This window comes from Chrysemys picta, chromosome 7, assembly GCF_011386835.1.
Source record: "Chrysemys picta bellii isolate R12L10 chromosome 7, ASM1138683v2, whole genome shotgun sequence".
In the NCBI taxonomy this organism is placed as follows: Eukaryota; Metazoa; Chordata; order Testudines; family Emydidae; genus Chrysemys; species Chrysemys picta.
The window spans coordinates 68,406,365-68,415,764 of NC_088797.1; positions in this window are offsets into that span (position 1 = coordinate 68,406,365).

The window sequence follows — 9,400 nt, forward strand, 5'->3', positions numbered from 1 at the left end:
TATTCAGCTTGGCATTTTGCAGCTCATTGACATATTAAATATGGGCATTCACCATGACTATTAACCTTACAACTATTAAGTAATAAAAATCCTGCATACATATTTATTAGCTGAATATTATACTGATGTATTACAGAAGAGAAATTACAGCATGAAAAGAGATACCTTTGAAGACTGGACTCACAATTGCTTTACTTTATATGTAGGAGAACATAATGGATTTAGGAGCTTTGTAATATTAGGAGCTCTGTTGGAGTTAAGGGCCAGATACTGATCACTAAATGGGAAGATCAGGCTAACGGATGTTTTACTTTAAATCCACTACAGTAGAAGAGAGCATTCAATTTACTCTGACTACCTTCCTAGAAATTAAAAGGAAGAGGACTGTAAGATACAGGGGTGCTGGAAAAATTTGTATATTGGAGGTGCTGAGAGTCATTGAACCAAACTGTAAACTCTGTATATGATGGGAACCACTTCAGGCCAGGAGGTGCAGCAGCACCCATAGTTCCAGCATCTATGGTAAGATGTCTTTTGAGACCTAGGAAGGGCAAATTCCCCCCACTCCTGTATGGGATGGTCAAGAGAGCTACCCAACACTGTCCTTTAGGAGAAGACTTTGATCAATCAATAGAATCAATGGAGAGACTATATTCAGATTCAGGGTTCAGTCCTATGCTCATTAGAGTCAAGATTCCTCCATTGATTTCAGTGGCCATTTGATCAAGCCCTTTGAAATGATTTCTGAATGGATATTACTGTGCACATCTCTAAGGCACCCATCACCTCATGTCTATCTAGGTTCCCTTAAATATATTGAGGGGTATATCAAGTTACTTAATAAAGAGAGCCAAAGTTCATGGAGGCCTCCAAGTTCATTTCTAAAGCCATTAAAGAATATGCTGGTGGAGTTTGGTAAACACACAGGATCTGTTATGTAGACAGACTCCATTTTAGGCCACATAGTCTGCTCCCCCTCCACAGTCGCTTTTCTCCTTCCTTCCTTTTAGGGCTTGTCCGAGTGCGGTATAGATGTGGAATCATGGGTTGCTGATGAAAATATTCTTGGCGGAAGGGGGGGATGGGATGATCCCACCCTGTCACACCCCACAGGGAGAGCTCTTGTCCTGTGGAGCTGGGTCTGACTCCCCATTATAGCCTACTGGCTCTCACTGCTCACAGTTTTGGAGAAACCTGCCCCAGTGTAACTGGATGTGTGTCTATGCACAAGCATGGCCTCCCCCCACGACACCCTTCCCCCCTCCTGGCCAGGAGCTTATGGGGCACGGGAGCTAATAAGGGGGTGCAAGGGACTGATGGGATGGGGGGGCAATGGAGCAGGGGGACTGATGGGTCAGGAGGAAATCAAGGGGATAGTCAGGCATCATTATTCATATTATCTATTAATGTGCCACTTCTTCTGAAGGGGAGCCTCCTCTCCACAGAGCAGTTTGGAAGGGGAACCCCCCGCCCCACCCCATAGAGTAGTCAGGAGGGAGGTTGCCCCACCCACCCACACACACACACATTGGGAGCCTATTGGCCCTTCTCAGTCGCTCCAGCAAATGTGGAGGGGAAGGAAGCATGATGATGGTTCCACTTAAGCTTGTGTCTCCTTAATCATGCCAGTTCTATGACCACAAACCACCTCTATTTTATCCTGTGCACTTGAAAGCAGGGGAGCTACTGCCCAAGGGTTCATGAGTTAAGGCTTAATCCAAGGCCCATTGAAGCCAGTGGGAGCCTTTCCACTGACTTCAGCGGGCACTGGATTGGATGGACCCTTATGTACAACCATGCCTAGTGCTTAGCCATACTTGATCCCATGCATAGCTTCTGCTCACCCTTGCCCTGGAGTACAGCACTGTCACAGCTTGCTGCACACTGAGAAAGGGCTTACAGGAGAAAGACCCTACTGTTTAACTTTTATCATGATTTTAGTATTTTGAAAGGGTCTGGACTGAGAGCCCTGGAGACCGAGTCCTCTGTCTGTAGAATAAACACAGCAGAGGCAGCTGCAGTGCAAACTTCCCCAAACCACCTCACCCAAGTACTTCAGTAGTAACCATCTGGGTCCCCCTTTATGGAGAAGTTCCATTCCCTTTCAGTTTTTGGTTCACAGCTGAGACTTCCATCCAGTAAGCCAAATAGGATACCAATCCCTGAGCTATTTGTACCCATTCTTCTTTTGTTCCTGGTTTTTGTGATTTTTTTCCCCCATTATTCCTTGGTTTACAGCAGGGTTTCTCAAACAGGGGTCACCGCTTGTGTGGGGAAAGCCCCTGGTGGGCCGGGCCAGTTTGTTTACCTGCCCCGTCCGCAGGTCCGGCCAATCGCGTCTCCACTGACTGCAGTTCGCTGCTCCGGGCCAATGGGAGCTGCTGGAAGCGGCGCGGGCTGAGGGACTTACTGGCCGCTGCTTCCAGCAGCCCCCATTGGCCTGGAGCAGCGATCCATGGCCAGTGGGAACCGCGATTGGCCGGACCTGCAGATGGGGCAGGTAAGCAAACTGGCCCTGCCTGCCAGGGGCTTTCTCTATACAAGCGGCGACCCCTGTTTGAGAAACCCTGGTTTACAGCATCACCCCATGATTATGTGAGTCTTGGCCCATATCTGATGCTTTTTGCATCCATAGATCTCTGTGTTTAACCAAGCTGAGTAAACATTATTTCTCCATTTTACAGGTGGCGTAAGTGATGCAGAGTTTAAATGACCTACCCAGTGTTCACACAGTGAGGCAGTAACAGAACCCTGGTGTCCTGGCTCTTGATTCCACGCTGAAACCACTAGATCACAACTTCCATATTAACACATTTTGAATGTCAGTTGTGCTTTGTTGTTTCTGAGCCCAAATACTTACCATGTTTTGTAGGAGCCAGTGAAGAAGCATACTATCCCTTTAAGAGACCGCAAACCAGCGTAGGTGTAATCAGCGTAGGTTGGCTCCACCACTTTGGTGCTGGGCTATTTAAAGAGGAAAAGGAAGCTGAGCAGGGGTTTAAGAGTCATGGAGGCAGGCTGTGATCTGTTAGGCTCCAGGGGGTTAGCTTGCCAGGGCCCAGAGACTTTGCTAGCTCCAAGTTTGGGAGCTCTGGATCAGAGTTCTGAGGTAAGGGCCTTGTGAACCTTAAGACTTCTTCCCTGAGACCTTCTTAAAGGGGTCACTTGTTTGGCTTCCCCTTGCTTGGACTTTCTACAAAGCTACACAAACCTTTCTTTATGAGATGCAACTCTCCTTGTTTCAGTTTTTGTTCCATCCTAGGTTCTTTGAAAAAGCTGCTTCATTGATCTCTTAAGCAGAATGAGGTCAATATATGTCTGTGTCAAATCCACAAGGAGCTCCTTCCCATCAGCCAACATGTAGGTGAGGCCACCGCTGAGCCAAGCCAATGGATGCTCACCACCATCCAGCAGGTTGCCACCTCAGTGAATATATTCTCACAAAAAAGGACATGCTAAAGTAGGGGTAGGTCATGTGCACCCCTCCTCCATCAGCTCTCTACCAGGATTGGAGCCCAAGTTGTCTCTACTTGCTGCTAAGAGAGCAACTGAGGTATATTTGTCCTCGCAGAGCTAGATTGATAAACCAGAGTGCTAAGCACACGATGACCTGGGAGCACTCTGGTTGTACCTTGTTACCCCGCCCACCAGGCTGTGACCCTGCCTCTGCTCTATAGAGCTGTCCATCACTCGGAGTAGTGAGAGGTCTCCTCCTGTCCCAGAGAGGCATCTTTCATCCCACCCCAAAGCAGCAGGGTAGCCCTCTATTCTTACCCAGCAATTGGGGTATATCTGCCTATAAAGGTGGGCAGGTCAGGGCCACAGCATTCTTCCACGACTGACTGACTGACTGACTGACTCTCACACACACACTCTCTCTCTCCCCGCCCCACACACACACACAGTGGGGTGATGTCTGCAGGGCCCCTGAGAGCTTGGTGTTAACAGTCCATTGAGAGGTGTAGGGCTCTTCATCCTCCTCAGAGCTGTTGTTTCAGGCTGTTTGCAGACACAGGTAGGCAGTGCTGCATTAGTTACACTTGGACCATGTTTTGAGCTTTTTCTCTGCAACCATGAAGGCTAGAAACCATTCTTTTAGCTGAAAAGTTGAGATTCTTCTGTAATCCCATGACTCCAGGAGCTAGGGCCCAAGATCCATAGGTCTATAGTGCCTAAACCCTAATCTGGCCCTGTTTGTGCCTAGAGCAATCCCCACTTCTCTTCTCCTTCCTGCCCTGTCTCATCATCTAGCCTGTCTCAAAACAGTCTTTCTTGGCTTAGTCCCTTCACCCTTCATATTCACCCTGAATATGGGTACAAGCCTGAAAACAACTCTGCTAATCACAGCTCCCCAGCCCACCTCCATGAATCCCCCCCAACCCTAAGACACCTTAAGGAATCAGATTCTGTATTCTTTAAGGGAAAAATTACAGCCAAAAAGGGAAATTCCCCTCAGCAACTTCCCAAGGGGAATGGCCCTTTGAAGGAGCAAAGTTCCTCAGTAACTCCACCAAGAGACTCCTCAAAAGTGAAAAGAGAAATATAATTATTTCCAATTCCTCTTCCTCTTTTAGAAAATACAGAAGCAGACAAGTCCCTCCCAACAGATTCCCAGTTCTGTCTCCCTGTCAGAGTTGTGTGACCCCAAGAACATAAAAACCTTAGTGTTAGAACGGAGTGAATAATTCATAGCAAATGTTTATTTGATGAATTACTGAAGCCCCTTTTCCTGTTCACATGGAAAGTCTCCTAGCAGATGACAATTTCTTTCAACGTATGCACTATTCAGATTTACTCAGCCAACTTTTGGTGAGTCTTTTAACAGTGTTGCAAATAACTTTCTAGCATTGAATAGTCACAAATATTTGAAAATGGTGCTGGGCTGGCTATGGTACTTGAGATTGGTCACTGAAGTCACATGGGATTGTTTCTGTTCCCCGACTCACGGAGTATGGTCCTGATAGTGAGGAAGAGGGCTTGAAAATGAAGGTGACACTCAGGCTTTGAATGTCACATGGAGAGGCAGCAATTGATTAGGGAATTATAGAGAATTTTAAACCTTTTCCTTTCAGCGTTGTGCAGACATTGTGTGAGATGTCATTCTTATTAATAAAAGGCTAATGTAAGATTTATTGCCTGCGTGGAGAGTGCAGATTTAAATTTCTCCTGTCTCATTCAAACAGAGTAATTGCCTGTGCATTCGCAGCCTTTGTAGTGAAGGGTGCAGTCAGAGCTGTCTCTGGTGCATTTAATCGTTTTCATACTGGGACTGGAGAGGAGTGGCAGCTCATGTGTAGAGGGCATTGGGGTCCTGCCCCACCAAAGCAAAGTGCATCTCTTCTAAACTTTTCTACCTGCTCATCAGTTCATTCTCTTCAGCGTTCGCCTTCCTTCACCCATGCAAACTCCTGCCTTCCACTGCTTTGTCCCCCAGTGGTCTGTGTGACTAAATATGGATAGTGAACCCAGCAAGTTTGCTGGGTTCTTGATTTGTGTTTACTAGCAGGGCTTTTGCCTCCACCACCTCTGTGGCATGTGAACAGTTATGACTTCAAGGTCACAGGAGACAAAGCTGCAGTGATTTGAAGTGGGGTTTGGGGTGGTTGGATTCACCACCTAAACCTCAGGCTGCCGTGACTGAAGAGCCCCTAGGAGTGTATCAGGGAAGCTACTGGTGCTAGGATTGGCTCAGGCGATGGGCTCTTGTTCATAAGAAGGGCCATACTGGATCAGACCAAAGGTCCATCCAGCCCAGTATCCTGTCTACCGACAGTGACCAATGCCAGGTGCCCCAGAGGAAGTGAACCTAACAAGTAATGATCAAGTGATCTCTCTCCTGCCATCCATCTCCATCCTCTGACAAACAGAGACTAGGGACACCATTCCTTATCCATCCTGGCTAATAGCCATTAATGGACTTAACCTCCATGAATTTATCTAGTTCTCTTTTAAACCCTGTTAGTCCTAGCCTTCACAACCTCCTCAGGCAAGGAGTTCCACAGATTGACTGTGCGCTGTCTGAAGAACTTCCTTTTATTTGTTTTAAACTTGCTGCCCATTAATTTCATTTGGTGGTCCCTAGTTCTTATATTATGGGAACAAGTAAATAACTTTTCTTTATTCACTTTCTCCTCACTCCTCATGATTTTATATACCTCTATCATATCCCCCCTTAGTCTCCTCTTTTCCAAGCTGAAAAGTCCTAGCCTCTAATCTCTCCTTATATGGGACCTGTTCCAAACCCCTAATCATTTTAGTTGCCCTTCTCTGAACCTTTTCTAATGCCAGTATATCTTTTTTGAGATGAGGAGACCACATCTATATGCAGTATTCAAGATGTGGGCGTACCATGGATTTATATAAGGGCAATAAGATATTCTCCATCTTATTCTCTATCCATTTTTGAATGATTCCTAACATCCTGTTTACTTTTTTGAATGCCACTGCACACTGCGTGGATGTCTTCAGAGAACTATCCACGATGACTCCAAGATCTCTTTCCTGATTATTTGTAGCTAAATTAACCCCCATCATATTGTATGTATAGTTGGGGTTATTTTTTCCAATGTGCATTACTTTACATTTATTCACATTAAATTTCATTTGCCATTTTGTTGCCCAATCACTTAGTTTTGTGAGATCTTTTTGAAGTTCTTCAGTCTGCTTTGGTCTTAACTATCTTGAGCAGTTTAGTATCATCTGCAAACTTTGCCACCTCACTGTTTACCCCTTTCTCCAGATAATTTATGAATAAGTTGAATAGGATTGGTCCTAGGACTGACCCTTGGGGAACACCACTAGTTATCCCTCTCCATTCTGAGAATTTACCATTAATTCCTACCCTTTGTTCCCTGTCTTTTAACCAGTTCTCAATCCATGAAAGGGTCTTCCCTCTTATCCCATGACAACTTAATTTACATAAGAGCCTTTGGTGAGGGACCTTGTCAAAGGCTTTCTGGAAATCTAAGTACACTATGTCCACTGGTTCCCCTTGTCCACATGTTTGTTGACCCCTTCAAAGAACTCTAATAGATTAGTAAGACATGATTTCCCTTTACAGAAACCATGTTGACTTTTGCCTAACAATTTATGTTCTTCTATGTGTCTGAAAATTTTATTCTTTACTATTGTTTCAACTAATTTGCCCGGTACTGACGTTAGACTTACCGGTCTGTAATTGCCGGGATCACCTCTAGAGCCCTTTTAAAATATTGGCGTTACATTAGCTATCTTCCAGTCATTGGGTACAGAAGATGATTTAAAGGACAGGTTACAAACCATAGTTAATAGTTCTGCAATTTCACATTTGAGTTCTTTCAGAACTCTTGGGTCAATGCCATCTGGTCCCAGTGACTTGTTACTGTTAAGTTTATTAATTAATTCCAAAACCTCCCGTAGTGACACTTCAATCTGTGACAATTCCTCAGATTTGTCATCTACAAAGGATGGCTCAGGTTTGGGAATCTCCCTAACATCCTCAGCCGTGAAGACTGAAGCAAAGAATTCATTTAGTTTCTCCACAATGACTTTATCGTCTTTAAGTGCTCCTTTTGTATCTCAGTCGTCCAGGGGCCCCACTGGTTGTTTAGCAGGCTTCCTGCTTCTGATGTACTTAAAAAAACATTTTGTTATTACCTTTTGAGTTTTTGGCTAGCTGTTCTTCAAACTCCTTTTTGGCTTTTCTTATTATATTTTTACACTTAATTTGGCAGTTCCCTCTCTTGGACTCTGCTGACTGGGGCTGTGTGGCTCAGTGCAGAAGGAGGTGGCAGTGGAGAGAGGGAATGTGACAGAGGAAGAAGAGGAGGATCCTGGGAAGAAAGTCCAGGCTGGCACAGGACTGGCCAAGGTAATTAAGGGCCCTAGGCAGCCTTGGAGAGCAACTTTTCTATGGTCGATCCTCCCCTTCTCTGTGTTCAGGGGTTGGGATGATTCCATGAGGGCAAGTGGACATGACTTTTTTCTTTTTCTGCCTCTCACTGAAATCCATTTTATCTAAGTTCTGGCACGTGTGCTGTAGGCAACCATCGTACACTAGATACTGGATCGAGATGGGCTACTGTGCATGAGACCTAGTAGGAGCTGTGGCTAGGCTGGCACAGCCTATTCCTCCAAGATGGCAGCAGACTCAGGAGGTGGTAGAGAAGAAATTGTGTAGTCTGGGAATGGAGGGGTTACAGGCTGGTGGAAGGGAGTGGCTGCCTGGAGTACAGTAAGAATAGCGGGTGACCCAGGAAGCAGGTTTGGTAGTTGATGCTGGAGTAGGTGACGAGAAGATAGATGTGACAGCCATTTGAGGTCAGTTTGTTGGAGAACTTTGGGCAATGGGGTCTGTGTCTCTAGATCAGGGGTAGGCAACCTATGGCACATGTGCCAAAGGCAGCACGTGAGCTGATTTTCAGTGGCACTCACACTGCCTGGGTCCTGGCCACCAGTCCGGAGGCATCTGCATTTTAATTTAATTTTAAATGAAGCTTCTTAAACCTTTTAAAAACCTTATTTACTTTGCATACAGCAATAATTTAGTTATATATTATAGACTTATAGAAAGAGACCTTCTAAAAACGTTAACATGTATTACTGGCACATGAAACTTTAAATTAGAGTGAATAAATGAAGACTCGGCACACCACTTCTGAAAGGTTGCTGATCCCTGCTCTAGATGGACAGTGACATTGGAGAGGGTTCAGAGACTGTCCTAAAGGGTGGTGGCAGTAGAGCTGGCAGCAACTACTCTAGCAAATGTTTCTCTGGAGTCACCCCTCCTGCCCCACACAAGGAAAGGAGCTTGGCCATTCAGTGTTCTACCCCATGAAAACCAAGGAGTAAAGTGGATTGTGGGTTAATGGTCTCAGTTCAGAAGAAAACTTTTTTTGAAGTGAAGGACTCTATGGAAGGAGGCTGTTCTGACAGGGGTGTGTGTGTTTTTAATCTCAGACATGTGGGGCTTGTTAGTGGAATTCCACAGGGTACGTCTGAAGCAGGAACAATTCAGGACATAGTATCCTGATGGCCCCCTTCTGATATGAGGGACCAGGAGAGGAGCTGGATGGTGCAAGAGGAGTGCAAATATTAAATTGGATGGATGGGAGAACTATTTAAATCTCCTCCTATTTGGAGGATGTTGGTCAGTACAGAGTTGCTTAAATGGTAACATTTGCCTGGTAGATGACACCCTTCCTTTCCTTGGTCAACATGAAAATTAAAATTATGTGTACCCAAGACAACCTGCTGTTTTCCCTCAGTTCTCAGGGAGCTGGATGGACTCTCCTATGAAGTGGGCATCTCTTTTAGCAGAAATATCCTATGATCCCATCCTTCCCTCTTCAGCATATACTGTTGTGATCAGAAATCTGTGTTATGTATTCAGGGTGTATTAATTTAATGAAGGCAAGAGGAA